Raw genomic sequence first — 25026 nt, forward strand, 5'->3', positions numbered from 1 at the left:
CGGGGCAGTGGGAATTAGGAGGTGACACTGTGGATGAACCCGGACGGGGCAGTGGGAATTAGGAGGTGACACTGTGGATGAACCCAGATGGGGCAGTGGGAATTAGGAGGTGACACTGTGGATGAACCCAGATGGGGCAGTGGGAATTAGGAGGTGACACTGTGGATGAACCCGGACGGGGCAGTGGGAATTAGGAGGTGACACTGTGGATGAACCCAGATGGGGCAGTGGGAATTAGGAGGTGACACTGTGGATGAACCCGGACGGGGCAGTGGGAATTAGGAGTTGACACTGTGGATGAACCCAGATGGGGCAGTAGGAATTAGGAGGTGACACTGTGGATGAACCCGGACGGGGCAGTGGGAATTAGGAGGTGACACTGTGGTTAAACCTGGCCGTAATCGTAGGTTGCAGATGCAACCTTCCTTGAAGGGGAATATATACATATACTCTCAGGGAGCTGGGGGATAGAGAGCAATGGCGGTCAATGCTGTTTTAAGATGAGGTAGGAAGATGAGGCATGGCCTTATTTCTATTACAGCATATTGGATGACTGTCATTCATATTCCATTCACCCAGTTCAATGTAACATCAATAGGTTTAGGCTACTACATGATAATCACATTTTCCCTATACCCATCATGAGGTTGCTACAACCTAGCGTATGAATGAAAAATGTACAACGTAGGTGCACACATGTGGAGAGAAACATTTGAGGTGACAGACAGTGACACATTCAATATCGCCTTGCACACTCTTGCCTGCATATAGCTGATCAAGAGTGTAATCATTTGTCCAACAGTTGCAAAAAGAGAGTTTCTACTGGACAAATTCAGGTATGTTTATTCCCGTTTTTGTTTAGTTTGCTTGCGGTTAAGAAACGTATTTCAACAGAATCGGAATGAATACACCCCTGATCACACATAAATGCAGTTCACTTTCATAACAGCCACGTTTTATTCCTTCTCGTATCTATGCGCTTTATTCCTCTCAACTGTTACCTTGACAACGCACAACACATCAGCTGTATGTAACCCGGGCGAAAAAAACCCATTTCCAAGCCAAACCATACCATGACCGCTATACATACACGCTAATCCTCGTTGTCAACATATTAGCTAATGTAACGTCATAGTCATCATAGCTAATAGAACTAACGCATTAGTAAACCCTGCCAGCTATAGCATCCCTCTGTTTGGGCAGGCTTGTTTCAGTAGGCAAAACTAGCTAGCTGCATTTGCTAACTAAGTAAGTGAATACTTTTTTAAACGAAATATCTCTCTCTATCTCTCTCTTGCTTCTCCTTCATTTTGGAAGAAATTAATTTGTTCAAAACTGTTCAATGATTGTCTTTCTCTCTCTTTGAGTCAGGCGGCAGGTAGCCTAGTGGTTAGAGCGTTGTGCCAGTAACCGTAAAGGTTGTTAGATCAAATCACCAAGCTGACAAGATAAAAATATGTCGTTCTGTCCCTGAACAAGGCAGTTAACCCACTGTTCCTCTCAACAAGGCAGTTAACCCACTGTTCCCCGGAGCAAGGCAGTTAACCCACTGTTCCCCTGAACAAGGCAGTTAACCCACTGTTCCTAGGCTGTCATTGTAAATACAATTCTTAACTGACTTGATTTGAAAATCAATGCCTAGTTAAATAAATAAAAACTACTCACCACATTTTATGAACTGCAGTGCTAGCTAGCTGTAGCTTATGCTTTCAGTACTAGATTCATTTTCTGATCCTTTGATTGGGTGGACAACATGTCAGTTCATACTGCAAAAGCTCTGATAGGTTGGAGGATGTCCTCCAGAAGTTGTCATATTTACTGTGGAAGTCTATGGAATGGGGTGAGATCCATGAGCTTCCTGTGTTTTGTATTGAAAATCAATGTACCCAGAGGAGGACGGAAGCTATCTGTCCTCCGGCTACACCATGGTGCTACCCTACAGAGTGCTGTTGAGGCTACTGTAGACCTTCATTGCAAAACAGTGTTTTAATCTATGATTTGGTGAAGTGATTATATTTACTATAGTTTTTTTTATTTTTTATGAAATTCACTGAGGAGGATAGTCCTCCCCTTCCTCCTCCGAGGAGCCTCCTCTGAAGAGAGAGAGGTACAACGCAGCAGAGCAGACGCAATACCCACAATACCCACAATACCCACAGAAATAGAAATGCTATCTATGTGAGAAACACTATCCTATGTGGACTGTTGAGAGGACACAGGCAAGTTAGTTATCTATTAGACAAAACCTATAGCTAGTTGGTCTGCTACACTGTTAATCAGCTAACACTGACAACACGACTACAGCAGTAGAGAGAGAGAGAGAGACGTTATGCTACGTGGATGGCAGCAGTGACATCCTTTAAAATGAGGTGACGTTCAATTATAACAGTTACGGGGGGGTCTCGACAGCAACAGTGTGAAGCTAGGCTACGACGTTAATCAGCTAGTACCATTGTGCTAATTTAAATGGTTGCCTAATTTTTGATGTATTGCGAGGTGTTGGGGAGTGGTGTGGTGTGTGTGAGTGAGTGTGTGAGTGAGTGAGTGAGTGAGTGAGTGTGTGTGTGTGTGTGTGTATGTGTGATTAGCCTGATAAGCAGGGAGAGTTCACTCCTCTGTCAACATGAAAGGTCTGTTGATGTCTTCATCAGGAGCCTGGCTACCTCCTGTGTGTTATCTCCGCTACCTCCTGTGTGTTATCTCCCCTAGACGAGGTCCTGGCTACCTCCTGTGTGTTATCTCCCCTAGACGAGGTCCTGGCTATACCTCCTGTGTGTTATCTCCCCTAGACGAGGTCCTGGCTATACCTCCTGTGTGCTATCTCCCCTAGACGAGGTCCTGGCATCCTCGCATCCTCTCTCCTCGCCTCCCTCTCAAAACCCATTGGAGAAGAAGACCAGAATCTTAATCTCCTCCTCCAATACGGTTGAAAAGGAGGCGAGGAATCATAATAAGACAGAGGTCCATGTCTGATAAGTAGACAGTAGGTATAGCGCTCCACCTAGTGGCCATGATCAGATATGACATATAGGGGTGCATCCCAATTCTCATAGTGCACTATAAAAGGAATGTAGTGCACTATAAAGGGAATGTAGTGCACTATAAAGGGAATGTAGTGCACTATAAAGGGAATGTAGTGCACTATAAAAGGAATGTAGTGCACTATAAAGGGAATGTAGTGCACTATAAAAGGAATGTAGTGCACTATAAAGGGAATGTAGTGCACTATAAAGGGAATGTAGTGCACTATAAAAGGAATGTAGTGCACTATAAAGGGAATGTAGTGCACTAAAGGGAATGTAGTGCACTATAAAAGGAATGTAGTGCACTATAAAGGGAATGTAGTGCACTATAAAGGGAATGTAGTGCACTATAAAGGGAATGTAGTGCACTATAAAGGGAATGTAGTGCACTATGAAGGGAATGTAGTGCACTATAAAGGGAATGCAGTGCACTATGAAGGGCTGGCTGGCTGGCTCTCCTCATGTCCTGGTCATCTCTCATTTATCTGACGGTGTGTCTCTCCTCATGTCCTGGTCATCTCTCATTTATCTGACGGTGTGTCTCTCCTCATGTCCTGGTCATCTCTCATTTATCTGACGGTGTGTCTCTCCTCTCGTTCTCAGGAGGCTGTGCTATCATCCGTCCTCCCAGAGATGGAGGGATAAGGTACAGAGGACTGACCCAAGAGCAGGTAGGGGCCACAGCTGGTTTATTTACTATACTAGATTGTAACATTGTGTAGATCAGCTATAACATCATGTAGATCAGCTATAACATCATGTAGATCAGCTGTAACATCATGTAGATCAGCTATAACATCATGTAGATCAGCTATAACAGCTATAACATCATGTAGATCAGCTATAACATCATGTAGATCAGCTATAACAGCTGTAACATCATGTAGATCAGCTATAACAGCTATAACATCATATAGATCAGCTGTAACATCATGTAGCTCAGCTATAACATCATGTAGATCAGCTATATCATCATGTAGATCAGCTATAACATCATGTAGATCAGCTATAACATCATGTAGATCAGCTATAACATCATGTAGATCAGCTGTAACATCATGTAGATCAGCTATAACATCATGTAGATCAGCTATAACATCATGCAGATCAGCTATAACATCATGTAGATCAGCTATAACAGCTATAACATCATGTAGATCAGCTATAACATCATGTAGATCAGCTATGACATCATGTAGATCAGCTATAACCTCATGTAGATCAGCTATAACATCATGTAGATCAGCTATAACATCATGTAGATCAGCTATAACAGCTATAACATCATGTAGATCAGCTATAAAATCATGTAGATCAGCTATAACATCATGTAGATCAGCTATAACATCATGTAGATCAGCTATAACAGCTATAACATCATGTAGATCAGCTATAACATCATGTAGATCAGCTGTAACATCATGTAGATCAGCGGTAACATCATGTAGATCAGCTATAACATCATGTAGATCAGCTATAACATCATGTAGATCAGCTATAACATCATGTAGATCAGCTATAACAACATGTAGATCAGCTATAACATCATGTAGATCAGCTATAAAATCATGTAGATCAGCTATAACATCATGTAGATCAGCTATAACATCATGTAGATCAGCTATAACAGCTATAACATCATGTAGATCAGCTATAACATAATGTAGATCAGCTGTAACATCATGTAGATCAGCGGTAACATCATGTAGATCAGCTATAACAACATGTAGATCAGCTATAACATCATGTAGATCAGCTATAACATCATGCAGATCAGCTATAACAGCTATAACATCATGCAGATCAGCTATAACAACATGTAGATCAGCTATAACAACATGTAGATCAGCTATAACATCATGTAGATCAGCTATAACAGCTATAACATCATGTAGATCAGCTATAACAGCTATAACATCATGTAGATCAGCGGTAACATCATGTAGATCAGCTATAACATCATGTAGATCAGCGGTAAGATCATGTAGATCAGCTATAACATCATGTAGATCAGCTATAACATCATGTCGATCAGCTATAACATCATGCAGATCAGCTGTAACATCATGTAGATCAGCTATAACATCATGTAGATCAGCGGTAACATCATGTAGATCAGCTATAACATCATGTAGATCAGCTATAACATCATGTAGATCAGCTATAACATCATGCAGATCAGCTGTAACATCATGTAGATCAGCTATAACATCATGTAGATCAGCTATAACATCATGTAGATCAGCTATAACAGCTGTAACATCATGTAGATCAGCTGTAACATCATGTAGATCAGCTATAACATCATGTAGATCAGCTATAACATCATGCAGATCAGCTATAACATCATGTAGATCAGCTATAACAGCTATAACATCATGTAGATCAGCTATAACATCATGTAGATCAGCTATGACATCATGTAGATCAGCTATAACCTCATGTAGATCAGCTATAACATCATGTAGATCAGCTATAACATCATGTAGATCAGCTATAACAGCTATAACATCATGTAGATCAGCTATAAAATCATGTAGATCAGCTATAACATCATGTAGATCAGCTATAACATCATGTAGATCAGCTATAACAGCTATAACATCATGTAGATCAGCTATAACATCATGTAGATCAGCTGTAACATCATGTAGATCAGCGGTAACATCATGTAGATCAGCTATAACATCATGTAGATCAGCTATAACATCATGTAGATCAGCTATAACATCATGTAGATCAGCTATAACAACATGTAGATCAGCTATAACATCATGTAGATCAGCTATAAAATCATGTAGATCAGCTATAACATCATGTAGATCAGCTATAACATCATGTAGATCAGCTATAACAGCTATAACATCATGTAGATCAGCTATAACATAATGTAGATCAGCTGTAACATCATGTAGATCAGCGGTAACATCATGTAGATCAGCTATAACAACATGTAGATCAGCTATAACATCATGTAGATCAGCTATAACATCATGTAGATCAGCTATAACATCATGCAGATCAGCTATAACAGCTATAACATCATGCAGATCAGCTATAACAACATGTAGATCAGCTATAACAACATGTAGATCAGCTATAACATCATGTAGATCAGCTATAACATCATGTAGATCAGCGGTAACAGCATGTAGATCAGCTATAACAGCTATAACATCATGTAGATCAGCTATAACAGCTATAACATCATGTAGATCAGCGGTAACATCATGTAGATCAGCTATAACATCATGTAGATCAGCGGTAACATCATGTAGATCAGCTATAACATCATGTAGATCAGCTATAACATCATGTAGATCAGCTATAACATCATGCAGATCAGCTGTAACATCATGTAGATCAGCTATAACATCATGTAGATCAGCGGTAACATCATGTAGATCAGCTATAACATCATGTAGATCAGCTATAACATCATGTAGATCAGCTATAACATCATGCAGATCAGCTGTAACATCATGTAGATCAGCTATAACATCATGTAGATCAGCTATAACATCATGTAGATCAGCTATAACAGCTGTAACATCATGTAGATCAGCTGTAACATCATGTAGATCAGCTATAACATCATGTAGATCAGCTATAACATCATGCAGATCAGCTATAACATCATGTAGATCAGCTATAACAGCTATAACATCATGTAGATCAGCTATAACATCATGTAGATAAGCTATGACATCATGTAGATCAGCTATAACCTCATGTAGATCAGCTATAACATCATGTAGATCAGCTATAACATCATGTAGATCAGCTATAACAGCTATAACATCATGTAGATCAGCTATAAAATCATGTAGATCAGCTATAACATCATGTAGATCAGCTATAACATCATGTAGATCAGCTATAACAGCTATAACATCATGTAGATCAGCTATAACATCATGTAGATCAGCTGTAACATCATGTAGATCAGCGGTAACATCATGTAGATCAGCTATAACATCATGTAGATCAGCTATAACATCATGTAGATCAGCTATAACATCATGTAGATCAGCTATAACAACATGTAGATCAGCTATAACATCATGTAGATCAGCTATAAAATCATGTAGATCAGCTATAACATCATGTAGATCAGCTATAACATCATGTAGATCAGCTATAACAGCTATAACATCATGTAGATCAGCTATAACATAATGTAGATCAGCTGTAACATCATGTAGATCAGCGGTAACATCATGTAGATCAGCTATAACAACATGTAGATCAGCTATAACATCATGTAGATCAGCTATAACATCATGTAGATCAGCTATAACATCATGCAGATCAGCTATAACAGCTATAACATCATGCAGATCAGCTATAACAACATGTAGATCAGCTATAACAACATGTAGATCAGCTATAACATCATGTAGATCAGCTATAACATCATGTAGATCAGCGGTAACAGCATGTAGATCAGCTATAACAGCTATAACATCATGTAGATCAGCTATAACAGCTATAACATCATGTAGATCAGCGGTAACATCATGTAGATCAGCTATAACATCATGTAGATCAGCGGTAACATCATGTAGATCAGCTATAACATCATGTAGATCAGCTATAACATCATGTAGATCAGCTATAACATCATGCAGATCAGCTGTAACATCATGTAGATCAGCTATAACATCATGTAGATCAGCGGTAACATCATGTAGATCAGCTATAACATCATGTAGATCAGCTATAACATCATGTAGATCAGCTATAACATCATGCAGATCAGCTGTAACATCATGTAGATCAGCTATAACATCATGTAGATCAGCTATAACAGCTGTAACATCATGTAGATCAGCTATAACATCATGTAGATCAGCTATAACAGCTGTAACATCATGTAGATCAGCTATAACATCATGTAGATCAGCGGTAACATCATGTAGATCAGCTATAACATCATGTAGATCAGCTATAACAGCTATAACATCATGTAGATCAGCTGTAACATCATGTAGATCAGCTATAACAGCTATAACGTCATGTAGATCAGCTATAACAGCTATAACATCATGTAGATCAGCTATAACAGCTATAACATCATATAGATCAGCGGTAACATCATGTAGATCAGCTATAACATCATGTAGATCAGCTATAACATCATGTAGATCAGCGGTAACATCATGTAGATCAGCTATAACAGCTGTAACATCATGTAGATCAGCGGTAACATCATGTAGATCAGCTATAACATCATGTAGATCAGCTATAACAGCTATAACATCATGTAGATCAGCTATAACATCATGTAGATCAGCGGTAACATCATGTAGATAAGCTATAACAGCTATAACATCATGTAGATCAGCTATAACATCATGTAGATCAGCTATAACATCATGTAGATCAGCTATAACATCATGTAGATCAGCTATAACATCATGTAGATCAGCTATAACAGCTATAACATCATGTAGATCAGCTATAACATCATGTAGATCAGCGGTAACATCATGTAGATCAGTGTTAACATCATGTAGATCAGCTATAACATCATGTAGATCAGCTGTAACATCATGTAGATCAGCTATAACAGCTATAACATCATGTAGATCAGCGGTAACATCATGTAGATCAGCTATAACAGCTATAACATCATATAGATCAGCTGTAACATCATGTAGATCAAATATAACATCATGTAGATCAGCTATAACATCATGCAGATCAGCTATAATATCATGTAGATCAGCTATAACATCATGTAGATCAGCTGTAACATCATGTTGATCAGCGGTAACATCATGTAGATCAGCTATAACATCATGTAGATCAGCTATAACATCATGTAGATCAGCGGTAACATCATGTAGATCAGCTATAACATCATGTAGATCAGCTATAACATCATGTAGATCAGCTATAACATCATGTAGATCAGCGGTAACATCATGTAGATCAGCTATAACATCATGTAGATCAGCGGTAACATCATGTAGATCAGCTATAACATCATGTAGATCAGCTATAACATCATGTAGATCAGCTATAACATAATGTAGATCAGCGGTAACATCATGTAGATCAGCTATAACATCATGTAGATCAGCTATAACATCATGTAGATCAGCTATAACAGCTATAACATCATGTAGATCAGCTATAACATCATGTAGATCAGCGGTAACATCATGTAGATAAGCTATAACAGCTATAACATCATGTAGATCAGCTATAACATCATGTAGATCAGCTATAACATCATGTAGATCAGCTATAACATCATGTAGATCAGCTATAACATCATGTAGATCAGCTATAACAGCTATAACATCATGTAGATCAGCTATAACATCATGTAGATCAGCGGTAACATCATGTAGATCAGTGTTAACATCATGTAGATCAGCTATAACATCATGTAGATCAGCTGTAACATCATGTAGATCAGCTATAACAGCTATAACATCATGTAGATCAGCGGTAACATCATGTAGATCAGCTATAACATCATGTAGATCAGCTATAACATCATGTAGATCAGCTATAACATAATGTAGATCAGCGGTAACATCATGTAGATCAGCTATAACATCATGTAGATCAGCTATAACATCATGTAGATCAGCTATAACAGCTATAACATCATGTAGATCAGCTATAACATCATGTAGATCAGCGGTAACATCATGTAGATAAGCTATAACAGCTATAACATCATGTAGATCAGCTATAACATCATGTAGATCAGCTATAACATCATGTAGATCAGCTATAACATCATGTAGATCAGCTATAACATCATGTAGATCAGCTATAACAGCTATAACATCATGTAGATCAGCTATAACATCATGTAGATCAGCGGTAACATCATGTAGATCAGTGTTAACATCATGTAGATCAGCTATAACATCATGTAGATCAGCTGTAACATCATGTAGATCAGCTATAACAGCTATAACATCATGTAGATCAGCGGTAACATCATGTAGATCAGCTATAACATCATGAAGATCAGCGGTAACATCATGTAGATCAGCTATAACATCATGTAGATCAGCTATAACAGCTATAACATCATGTAGATCAGCTATAACAGCTATAACATCATATAGATCAGCGGTAACATCATGTCGATCAGCTATAACATCATGTAGATCAGCTGTAACATCATGTAGATCAGCTATAACAGCTATAACATCATGTAGATCAGCTATAACAGCTATAACATCATGTAGATCAGCTATAACATCATGCAGATCAGCTATAACATCATGTAGATCAGCTATAACATCATGTAGATCAGCTGTAACATCATGTAGATCAGCTATAACATCATGTAGATCAGCTATAACATCATGTAGATCAGCGGTAACATCATGTAGATCAGCTATAACATCATGTAGATCAGCGGTAACATCATGTAGATCAGCTATAACAGCTATAACATCATGTAGATCAGCTATAACATCATGTAGATCAGCTATAACATCATGTAGATCAGCGGTAACATCATGTAGATCAGCTATAACAGCTATAACATCATGTAGATCAGCGGTAACATCATGTAGATCAGCTATAACAGCTATAACATCATATAGATCAGCTGTAACATCATGTAGATCAGCTATAACATCATGTAGATCAGCTATAACATCATGTAGATCAGCTATAACATCATGTAGATCAGCGGTAACATCATGTAGATCAGCTATAACAGCTATAACATCATGTAGATCATCTATAACAACATGTAGATCAGCTATAACATCATGTAGATCAGCTATATCATCATGTAGATCAGCTATAACATCATGTAGATCAGCTATAACATCATGTAGATCAGCTATAACAGCTATAACATCATGTAGATCAGCTATAACATCATGTAGATCAGCTATAACATCATGTAGATCAGCTATAACATCATGTAGATCAGCGGTAACATCATGTAGATCAGCGGTAACATCATGTAGATCAGCTGTAACATCATGTAGATCAGCTATAACATCATGTAGATCAGCTATAACAGCTGTAACATCATGTAGATCAGCTATAACAGCTATAACATCATATAGATCAGCGGTAACATCATGTAGATCAGCTATAACATCATGTAGATCAGCTGTAACATCATGTAGATCAGCTATAACATCATGTAGATCAGCTATAACATCATGTAGATCAGCGGTAACATCATGTAGATCAGCTATAACATCATGTAGATCAGCGGTAACATCATGTAGATCAGCTATAACAGCTATAACATCATGTAGATCAGCTATAACATCATGTAGATCAGCTATAACATCATGTAGATCAGCTATAACATCATGTAGATCAGCTATAACATCATGTAGATCAGCGGTAACATCATGTAGATCAGCGGTAACATCATGTAGATCAGCTGTAACATCATGTAGATCAGCTGTAACATCATGTAGATCAGCTGTAACATCATGTAGATCAGCTATAACATCATGTAGATCAGCTATAACATCATGTAGATCAGCGGTAACATCATGTAGATCAGCTATAACATCATGTAGATCAGCGGTAACATCATGTAGATCAGCTATAACAGCTATAACATCATGTAGATCAGCTATAACATCATGTAGATCAGCTATAACATCATGTAGATCAGCGGTAACATCATGTAGATCAGCTATAACAGCTATAACATCATGTAGATCAGCGGTAACATCATGTAGATCAGCTATAACAGCTATAACATCATATAGATCAGCTGTAACATCATGTAGATCAGCTATAACAGCTATAACATCATGTAGATCATCTATAACAACATGTAGATCAGCTATAACATCATGTAGATCAGCTATATCATCATGTAGATCAGCTATAACATCATGTAGATCAGCTATAACATCATGTAGATCAGCTATAACAGCTATAACATCATGTAGATCAGCTATAACATCATGTAGATCAGCTATAACATCATGTAGATCAGCTATAACATCATGTAGATCAGCTATAACATAATGTAGATCAGCTGTAACATCATGTAGATCAGCGGTAACATCATGTAGATCAGCTATAACAACATGTAGATCAGCTATAACATCATGTAGATCAGCTATAACATCATGTAGATCAGCTATAACATCATGCAGATCAGCTATAACAGCTATAACATCATGCAGATCAGCTATAACAACATGTAGATCAGCTATAACAACATGTAGATCAGCTATAACATCATGTAGATCAGCTATAACATCATGTAGATCAGCGGTAACAGCATGTAGATCAGCTATAACAGCTATAACATCATGTAGATCAGCTATAACAGCTATAACATCATGTAGATCAGCGGTAACATCATGTAGATCAGCTATAACATCATGTAGATCAGCGGTAACATCATGTAGATCAGCTATAACATCATGTAGATCAGCTATAACATCATGTAGATCAGCTATAACATCATGCAGATCAGCTGTAACATCATGTAGATCAGCTATAACATCATGTAGATCAGCGGTAACATCATGTAGATCAGCTATAACATCATGTAGATCAGCTATAACATCATGTAGATCAGCTATAACATCATGCAGATCAGCTGTAACATCATGTAGATCAGCTATAACATCATGTAGATCAGCTATAACATCATGTAGATCAGCTATAACAGCTGTAACATCATGTAGATCAGCTGTAACATCATGTAGATCAGCTATAACATCATGTAGATCAGCTATAACATCATGCAGATCAGCTATAACATCATGTAGATCAGCTATAACAGCTATAACATCATGTAGATCAGCTATAACATCATGTAGATAAGCTATGACATCATGTAGATCAGCTATAACCTCATGTAGATCAGCTATAACATCATGTAGATCAGCTATAACATCATGTAGATCAGCTATAACAGCTATAACATCATGTAGATCAGCTATAAAATCATGTAGATCAGCTATAACATCATGTAGATCAGCTATAACATCATGTAGATCAGCTATAACAGCTATAACATCATGTAGATCAGCTATAACATCATGTAGATCAGCTGTAACATCATGTAGATCAGCGGTAACATCATGTAGATCAGCTATAACATCATGTAGATCAGCTATAACATCATGTAGATCAGCTATAACATCATGTAGATCAGCTATAACAACATGTAGATCAGCTATAACATCATGTAGATCAGCTATAAAATCATGTAGATCAGCTATAACATCATGTAGATCAGCTATAACATCATGTAGATCAGCTATAACAGCTATAACATCATGTAGATCAGCTATAACATAATGTAGATCAGCTGTAACATCATGTAGATCAGCGGTAACATCATGTAGATCAGCTATAACAACATGTAGATCAGCTATAACATCATGTAGATCAGCTATAACATCATGTAGATCAGCTATAACATCATGCAGATCAGCTATAACAGCTATAACATCATGCAGATCAGCTATAACAACATGTAGATCAGCTATAACAACATGTAGATCAGCTATAACATCATGTAGATCAGCTATAACATCATGTAGATCAGCGGTAACAGCATGTAGATCAGCTATAACAGCTATAACATCATGTAGATCAGCTATAACAGCTATAACATCATGTAGATCAGCGGTAACATCATGTAGATCAGCTATAACATCATGTAGATCAGCGGTAACATCATGTAGATCAGCTATAACATCATGTAGATCAGCTATAACATCATGTAGATCAGCTATAACATCATGCAGATCAGCTGTAACATCATGTAGATCAGCTATAACATCATGTAGATCAGCGGTAACATCATGTAGATCAGCTATAACATCATGTAGATCAGCTATAACATCATGTAGATCAGCTATAACATCATGCAGATCAGCTGTAACATCATGTAGATCAGCTATAACATCATGTAGATCAGCTATAACAGCTGTAACATCATGTAGATCAGCTATAACATCATGTAGATCAGCTATAACAGCTGTAACATCATGTAGATCAGCTATAACATCATGTAGATCAGCGGTAACATCATGTAGATCAGCTATAACATCATGTAGATCAGCTATAACAGCTATAACATCATGTAGATCAGCTGTAACATCATGTAGATCAGCTATAACAGCTATAACGTCATGTAGATCAGCTATAACATCATGTAGATCAGCTATAACATCATGTAGATCAGCGGTAACAGCATGTAGATCAGCTATAACAGCTATAACATCATGTAGATCAGCTATAACAGCTATAACATCATGTAGATCAGCGGTAACATCATGTAGATCAGCTATAACATCATGTAGATCAGCGGTAACATCATGTAGATCAGCTATAACATCATGTAGATCAGCTATAACATCATGTAGATCAGCTATAACATCATGCAGATCAGCTGTAACATCATGTAGATCAGCTATAACATCATGTAGATCAGCGGTAACATCATGTAGATCAGCTATAACATCATGTAGATCAGCTATAACATCATGTAGATCAGCTATAACATCATGCAGATCAGCTGTAACATCATGTAGATCAGCTATAACATCATGTAGATCAGCTATAACATCATGTAGATCAGCTATAACAGCTGTAACATCATGTAGATCAGCTGTAACATCATGTAGATCAGCTATAACATCATGTAGATCAGCTATAACATCATGCAGATCAGCTATAACATCATGTAGATCAGCTATAACAGCTATAACATCATGTAGATCAGCTATAACATCATGTAGATAAGCTATGACATCATGTAGATCAGCTATAACCTCATGTAGATCAGCTATAACATCATGTAGATCAGCTATAACATCATGTAGATCAGCTATAACAGCTATAACATCATGTAGATCAGCTATAAAATCATGTAGATCAGCTATAACATCATGTAGATCAGCTATAACATCATGTAGATCAGCTATAACAGCTATAACATCATGTAGATCAGCTATAACATCATGTAGATCAGCTGTAACATCATGTAGATCAGCGGTAACATCATGTAGATCAGCTATAACATCATGTAGATCAGCTATAACATCATGTAGATCAGCTATAACATCATGTAGATCAGCTATAACAACATGTAGATCAGCTATAACATCATGTAGATCAGCTATAAAATCATGTAGATCAGCTATAACATCATGTAGATCAGCTATAACATCATGTAGATCAGCTATAACAGCTATAACATCATGTAGATCAGCTATAACATAATGTAGATCAGCTGTAACATCATGTAGATCAGCGGTAACATCATGTAGATCAGCTATAACAACATGTAGATCAGCTATAACATCATGTAGATCAGCTATAACATCATGTAGATCAGCTATAACATCATGCAGATCAGCTATAACAGCTATAACATCATGCAGATCAGCTATAACAACATGTAGATCAGCTATAACAACATGTAGATCAGCTATAACATCATGTAGATCAGCTATAACATCATGTAGATCAGCGGTAACAGCATGTAGATCAGCTATAACAGCTATAACATCATGTAGATCAGCTATAACAGCTATAACATCATGTAGATCAGCGGTAACATCATGTAGATCAGCTATAACATCATGTAGATCAGCGGTAACATCATGTAGATCAGCTATAACATCATGTAGATCAGCTATAACATCATGTAGATCAGCTATAACATCATGCAGATCAGCTGTAACATCATGTAGATCAGCTATAACATCATGTAGATCAGCGGTAACATCATGTAGATCAGCTATAACATCATGTAGATCAGCTATAACATCATGTAGATCAGCTATAACATCATGCAGATCAGCTGTAACATCATGTAGATCAGCTATAACATCATGTAGATCAGCTATAACAGCTGTAACATCATGTAGATCAGCTATAACATCATGTAGATCAGCTATAACAGCTGTAACATCATGTAGATCAGCTATAACATCATGTAGATCAGCGGTAACATCATGTAGATCAGCTATAACATCATGTAGATCAGCTATAACAGCTATAACATCATGTAGATCAGCTGTAACATCATGTAGATCAGCTATAACAGCTATAACGTCATGTAGATCAGCTATAACAGCTATAACATCATGTAGATCAGCTATAACAGCTATAACATCATATAGATCAGCGGTAACATCATGTAGATCAGCTATAACATCATGTAGATCAGCTATAACATCATGTAGATCAGCGGTAACATCATGTAGATCAGCTATAACAGCTGTAACATCATGTAGATCAGCGGTAACATCATGTAGATCAGCTATAACAGCTATAACATCATATAGATCAGCTGTAACATCATGTAGATCAAATATAACATCATGTAGATCAGCTATAACATCATGCAGATCAGCTATAATATCATGTAGATCAGCTATAACATCATGTAGATCAGCTGTAACATCATGTTGATCAGCGGTAACATCATGTAGATCAGCTATAACATCATGTAGATCAGCTATAACATCATGTAGATCAGCGGTAACATCATGTAGATCAGCTATAACATCATGTAGATCAGCTATAACATCATGTAGATCAGCTATAACATCATGTAGATCAGCGGTAACATCATGTAGATCAGCTATAACATCATGTAGATCAGCGGTAACATCATGTAGATCAGCTATAACATCATGTAGATCAGCTATAACATCATGTAGATCAGCTATAACATAATGTAGATCAGCGGTAACATCATGTAGATCAGCTATAACATCATGTAGATCAGCTATAACATCATGTAGATCAGCTATAACAGCTATAACATCATGTAGATCAGCTATAACATCATGTAGATCAGCGGTAACATCATGTAGATAAGCTATAACAGCTATAACATCATGTAGATCAGCTATAACATCATGTAGATCAGCTATAACATCATGTAGATCAGCTATAACATCATGTAGATCAGCTATAACATCATGTAGATCAGCTATAACAGCTATAACATCATGTAGATCAGCTATAACATCATGTAGATCAGCGGTAACATCATGTAGATCAGTGTTAACATCATGTAGATCAGCTATAACATCATGTAGATCAGCTGTAACATCATGTAGATCAGCTATAACAGCTATAACATCATGTAGATCAGCGGTAACATCATGTAGATCAGCTATAACATCATGTAGATCAGCTATAACATCATGTAGATCAGCTATAACATAATGTAGATCAGCGGTAACATCATGTAGATCAGCTATAACATCATGTAGATCAGCTATAACATCATGTAGATCAGCTATAACAGCTATAACATCATGTAGATCAGCTATAACATCATGTAGATCAGCGGTAACATCATGTAGATAAGCTATAACAGCTATAACATCATGTAGATCAGCTATAACATCATGTAGATCAGCTATAACATCATGTAGATCAGCTATAACATCATGTAGATCAGCTATAACATCATGTAGATCAGCTATAACAGCTATAACATCATGTAAATCAGCTATAACATCATGTAGATCAGCGGTAACATCATGTAGATCAGTGTTAACATCATGTAGATCAGCTATAACATCATGTAGATCAGCTGTAACATCATGTAGATCAGCTATAACAGCTATAACATCATGTAGATCAGCGGTAACATCATGTAGATCAGCTATAACATCATGAAGATCAGCGGTAACATCATGTAGATCAGCTATAACATCATGTAGATCAGCTATAACAGCTATAACATCATGTAGATCAGCTATAACAGCTATAACATCATATAGATCAGCGGTAACATCATGTCGATCAGCTATAACATCATGTAGATCAGCTGTAACATCATGTAGATCAGCTATAACAGCTATAACATCATGTAGATCAGCTATAACAGCTATAACATCATGTAGATCAGCTATAACATCATGCAGATCAGCTATAACATCATGTAGATCAGCTATAACATCATGTAGATCAGCTGTAACATCATGTAGATCAGCTATAACATCATGTAGATCAGCTATAACATCATGTAGATCAGCGGTAACATCATGTAGATCAGCTATAACATCATGTAGATCAGCGGTAACATCATGTAGATCAGCTATAACAGCTATAACATCATGTAGATCAGCTATAACATCATGTAGATCAGCTATAACATCATGTAGATCAGCGGTAACATCATGTAGATCAGCTATAACAGCTATAACATCATGTAGATCAGCGGTAACATCATGTAGATCAGCTATAACAGCTATAACATCATACAGATCAGCTGTAACATCATGTAGATCAGCTATAACATCATGTAGATCAGCTATAACATCATGTAGATCAGCTATAACATCATGTAGATCAGCTATAACAGCTGTAACATAATTTAGATCAGCTATAACATCATGTAGATCAGCGGTAACATCATGTAGATCAGCTATAACAGCTATAACATCATGTAGATCATCTATAACAACATGTAGATCAGCTATAACATCATGTAGATCAGCTATATCATCATGTAGATCAGCTATAACATCATGTAGATCAGCTATAACATCATGTAGATCAGCTATAACAGCTATAACATCATGTAGATCAGCTATAACATCATGTAGATCAGCTATAACATCATGTAGATCAGCTATAACATCATGTAGATCAGCGGTAACATCATGTAGATCAGCGGTAACATCATGTAGATCAGCTGTAACATCATGTAGATCAGCTATAACATCATGTAGATCAGCTATAACAGCTGTAACATCATGTAGATCAGCTATAACAGCTATAACATCATATAGATCAGCGGTAACATCATGTAGATCAGCTATAACATCATGTAGATCAGCTGTAACATCATGTAGATCAGCTATAACATCATGTAGATCAGCTATAACATCATGTAGATCAGCGGTAACATCATGTAGATCAGCTATAACATCATGTAGATCAGCGGTAACATCATGTAGATCAGCTATAACAGCTATAACATCATGTAGATCAGCTATAACATCATGTAGATCAGCTATAACATCATGTAGATCAGCTATAACATCATGTAGATCAGCTATAACATCATGTAGATCAGCGGTAACATCATGTAGATCAGCGGTAACATCATGTAGATCAGCTGTAACATCATGTAGATCAGCTGTAACATCATGTAGATCAGCTGTAACATCATGTAGATCAGCTATAACATCATGTAGATCAGCTATAACATCATGTAGATCAGCGGTAACATCATGTAGATCAGCTATAACATCATGTAGATCAGCGGTAACATCATGTAGATCAGCTATAACAGCTATAACATCATGTAGATCAGCTATAACATCATGTAGATCAGCTATAACATCATGTAGATCAGCGGTAACATCATGTAGATCAGCTATAACAGCTATAACATCATGTAGATCAGCGGTAACATCATGTAGATCAGCTATAACAGCTATAACATCATATAGATCAGCTGTAACATCATGTAGATCAGCTATAACAGCTATAACATCATGTAGATCATCTATAACAACATGTAGATCAGCTATAACATCATGTAGATCAGCAATATCATCATGTAGATCAGCTATAACATCATGTAGATCAGCTATAACATCATGTAGATCAGCTATAACAGCTATAACATCATGTAGATCAGCTATAACATCATGTAGATCAGCTATAACATCATGTAGATCAGCTATAACATCATGTAGATCAGCGGTAACATCATGTAGATCAGCGGTAACATCAGGTAGATCAGCTGTAACATCATGTAGATCAGCTATAACATCATGTAGATCAGCTATAACAGCTGTAACATCATGTAGATCAGCTATAACAGCTATAACATCATATAGATCAGCGGTAACATCATGTAGATCAGCTATAACATCATGTAGATCAGCTGTAACATCATGTAGATCAGCTATAACATCATGTAGATCAGCTATAACATCATGTAGATCAGCGGTAACATCATGTAGATCAGCTATAACATCATGTAGATCAGCGGTAACATCATGTAGATCAGCTATAACAGCTATAACATCATGTAGATCAGCTATAACATCATGTAGATCAGCTATAACATCATGTAGATCAGCTATAACATCATGTAGATCAGCTATAACATCATGTAGATCAGCGGTAACATCATGTAGATCAGCGGTAACATCATGTAGATCAGCTGTAACATCATGTAGATCAGCTATAACATCATGTAGATCAGCTATAACATCATGTAGATCAGCTATAACATCATGTAGATCAGCTATAACAGCTGTAACATAATGTAGATCAGCTATAACATCATGTAGATCAGCGGTAACATCATGTAGATCAGCTATAACAGCTATAACATCATGTAGATCATCTATAACATCATGTAGATCAGCTATAACATCATGTAGATCAGCGGTAACATCATGTAGATCAGCTATAACATCATGTAGATCAGCGGTAACATCATGTAGATCAGCTATAACAGCTATAACATCATGTAGATCAGCTATAACATCATGTAGATCAGCTATAACATCATGTAGATCAGCTATAACATCATGTAGATCAGCGGTAACATCATGTAGATCAGCGGTAACATCATGTAGATCAGCTGTAACATCATGTAGATCAGCTATAACATCATGTAGATCAGCTGTAACATCATGTAGATCAGCTATAACATCATGTAGATCAGCTATAACATCATGTAGATCAGCGGTAACATCATGTAGATCAGCTATAACATCATGTAGATCAGCGGTAACATCATGTAGATCAGCTATAACAGCTATAACATCATGTAGATCAGCTATAACATCATGTATATCAGCTATAACATCATGTAGATCAGCGGTAACATCATGTAGATCAGCTATAACAGCTATAACATCATGTAGATCAGCGGTAACATCATGTAGATCAGCTATAACAGCTATAACATCATATAGATCAGCTGTAACATCATGTAGATCAGCTATAACAGCTATAACATCATGTAGATCATCTATAACAACATGTAGATCAGCTATAACATCATGTAGATCAGCTATATCATCATGTAGATCAGCTATAACATCATGTAGATCAGCTATAACATCATGTAGATCAGCTATAACAGCTATAACATCATGTAGATCAGCTATAACATCATGTAGATCAGCTATAACATCATGTAGATCAGCTATAACATCATGTAGATCAGCGGTAACATCATGTAGATCAGCGGTAACATCATGTAGATCAGCTGTAACATCATGTAGATCAGCTATAACATCATGTAGATCAGCTATAACAGCTGTAACATCATGTAGATAAGCTATAACAGCTATAACATCATATAGATCAGCGGTAACATCATGTAGATCAGCTATAACATCATGTAGATCAGCTGTAACATCATGTAGATCAGCTATAACATCATGTAGATCAGCTATAACATCATGTAGATCAGCGGTAACATCATGTAGATCAGCTATAACATCATGTAGATCAGCGGTAACATCATGTAGATCAGCTATAACAGCTATAACATCATGTAGATCAGCTATAACATCATGTAGATCAGCTATAACATCATGTAGATCAGCTATAACATCATGTAGATCAGCTATAACATCATGTAGATCAGCGGTAACATCATGTAGATCAGCGGTAACATCATGTAGATCAGCTGTAACATCATGTAGATCAGCTATAACATCATGTAGATCAGCTATAACATCATGTAGATCAGCTATAACATCATGTAGATCAGCTATAACAGCTGTAACATAATGTAGATCAGCTATAACATCATGTAGATCAGCGGTAACATCATGTAGATCAGCTATAACAGCTATAACATCATGTAGATCATCTATAACAACATGTAGATCAGCTATAACATCATGTAGATCAGCTATATCATCATATAGATCAGCTATAACATCATGTAGATCAGCTATAACATCATGTAGATCAGCTATAACAGCTATAACATCATGTAGATCAGCTATAACATCATGTAGATCAGCTATAACATCATGTAGATCAGCTATAACATCATGTAGATCAGCGGTAACATCATGTAGATCAGCGGTAACATCATGTAGATCAGCTGTAACATCATGTAGATCAGCTATAACATCATGTAGATCAGCTATAACAGCTGTAACATCATGTAGATCAGCTATAACAGCTATAACATCATATAGATCAGCGGTAACATCATGTAGATCAGCTGTAACATCATGTAGATCAGCTATAACATCATGTAGATCAGCTATAACATCATGTAGATCAGCGGTAACATCATGTAGATCAGCTATAACATCATGTAGATCAGCGGTAACATCATGTAGATCAGCTATAACATCATGTAGATCAGCTATAACATCATGTAGATCAGCTATAACATCATGTAGATCAGCTATAACATCATGTAGATCAGCTATAACATCATGTAGATCAGCGGTAACATCATGTAGATCAGCGGTAACATCATGTAGATCAGCTGTAACATCATGTAGATCAGCTATAACATCATGTAGATCAGCTGTAACATCATGTAGATCAGCTATAACATCATGTAGATCAGCTATAACATCATGTAGATCAGCGGTAACATCATGTAGATCAGCTATAACATCATGTAGATCAGCGGTAACATCATGTAGATCAGCTATAACAGCTATAACATCATGTAGATCAGCTATAACATCATGTAGATCAGCTATAACATCATGTAGATCAGCGGTAACATCATGTAGATCAGCTATAACAGCTATAACATCATGTAGATCAGCGGTAACATCATGTAGATCAGCTATAACAGCTATAACATCATATAGATCAGCTGTAACATCATGTAGATCAGCTATAACAGCTATAACATCATGTAGATCATCTATAACAACATGTAGATCAGCTATAACATCATGTAGATCAGCTATATCATCATGTAGATCAGCTATAACATCATGTAGATCAGCTATAACATCATGTAGATCAGCTATAACAGCTATAACATCATGTAGATCAGCTATAACATCATGTAGATCAGCTATAACATCATGTAGATCAGCTATAACATCATGTAGATCAGCGGTAACATCATGTAGATCAGCGGTAACATCATGTAGATCAGCTGTAACATCATGTAGATCAGCTATAACATCATGTAGATCAGCTATAACAGCTGTAACATCATGTAGATCAGCTATAACAGCTATAACATCATATAGATCAGCGGTAACATCATGTAGATCAGCTATAACATCATGTAGATCAGCTGTAACATCATGTAGATCAGCTATAACATCATGTAGATCAGCTATAACATCATGTAGATCAGCGGTAACATCATGTAGATCAGCTATAACATCATGTAGATCAGCGGTAACATCATGTAGATCAGCTATAACAGCTATAACATCATGTAGATCAGCTATAACATCATGTAGATCAGCTATAACATCATGTAGATCAGCTATAACATCATGTAGATCAGCTATAACATCATGTAGATCAGCGGTAACATCATGTAGATCAGCGGTAACATCATGTAGATCAGCTGTAACATCATGTAGATCAGCTATAACATCATGTAGATCAGCTATAACATCATGTAGATCAGCTATAACATCATGTAGATCAGCTATAACAGCTGTAACATAATGTAGATCAGCTATAACATCATGTAGATCAGCGGTAACATCATGTAGATCAGCTATAACAGCTATAACATCATGTAGATCATCTATAACAACATGTAGATCAGCTATAACATCATGTAGATCAGCTATATCATCATGTAGATCAGCTATAACATCATGTAGATCAGCTATAACATCATGTAGATCAGCTATAACAGCTATAACATCATGTAGATCAGCTATAACATCATGTAGATCAGCTATAACATCATGTAGATCAGCTATAACATCATGTAGATCAGCGGTAACATCATGTAGATCAGCGGTAACATCATGTAGATCAGCTATAACATCATGTAGATCAGCTATAACATCATGTAGATCAGCTATAACAGCTGTAACATAATGTAGATCAGCTATAACATCATGTAGATCAGCGGTAACATCATGTAGATCAGCTATAACAGCTATAACATCATGTAGATCATCTATAACAACATGTAGATCAGCTATAACATCATGTAGATCAGCTATATCATCATGTAGATCAGCTATAATATCATGTAGATCAGCTATAACATCATGTAGATCAGCTATAACAGCTATAACATCATGTAGATCAGCTATAACATCATGTAGATCAGCTATAACATCATGTAGATCAGCTATAACATCATGTAGATCAGCGGTAACATCATGTAGATCAGCGGTAACATCATGTAGATCAGCTGTAACATCATGTAGATCAGCTATAACATCATGTAGATCAGCTATAACAGCTGTAACATCATGTAGATCAGCTATAACAGCTATAACATCATATAGATCAGCGGTAACATCATGTAGATCAGCTGTAACATCATGTAGATCAGCTATAACATCATGTAGATCAGCTATAACATCATGTAGATCAGCGGTAACATCATGTAGATCAGCTATAACAGCTATAACATCATGTAGATCAGCTATAACATCATGTAGATCAGCTATAACATCATGTAGATCAGCTATAACATCATGTAGATCAGCTATAACATCATGTAGATCAGCGGTAACATCATGTAGATCAGCGGTAACATCATGTAGATCAGCTGTAACATCATGTAGATCAGCTATAACATCATGTAGATCAGCTGTAACATCATGTAGATCAGCTATAACATCATGTAGATCAGCTATAACATCATGTAGATCAGCGGTAACATCATGTAGATCAGCTATAACATCATGTAGATCAGCGGTAACATCATGTAGATCAGCTATAACAGCTATAACATCATGTAGATCAGCTATAACATCATGTAGATCAGCTATAACATCATGTAGATCAGCGGTAACATCATGTAGATCAGCTATAACAGCTATAACATCATGTAGATCAGCGGTAACATCATGTAGATCAGCTATAACAGCTA

The 25026-nt window shown here is 36.7% G+C and overlaps 1 long non-coding RNA gene across 1 annotated transcript in view; it reads left to right on the plus strand.

Annotated features, from left to right (window-relative positions):
* LOC118941207 overlaps nt 1-25026 on the plus strand; it is a 104860-nt gene that overhangs the window by 58447 nt on the left and 21387 nt on the right. The window contains exon 3 of the long non-coding RNA XR_005037538.1: nt 3627-3694. This is a non-coding gene — a long non-coding RNA (uncharacterized LOC118941207). The remainder of the gene's footprint in view (nt 1-3626; nt 3695-25026) is intronic.

This window comes from Oncorhynchus mykiss, chromosome 18, assembly GCF_013265735.2.
Source record: "Oncorhynchus mykiss isolate Arlee chromosome 18, USDA_OmykA_1.1, whole genome shotgun sequence".
NCBI classification, from domain to species: Eukaryota; Metazoa; Chordata; class Actinopteri; order Salmoniformes; family Salmonidae; genus Oncorhynchus; species Oncorhynchus mykiss.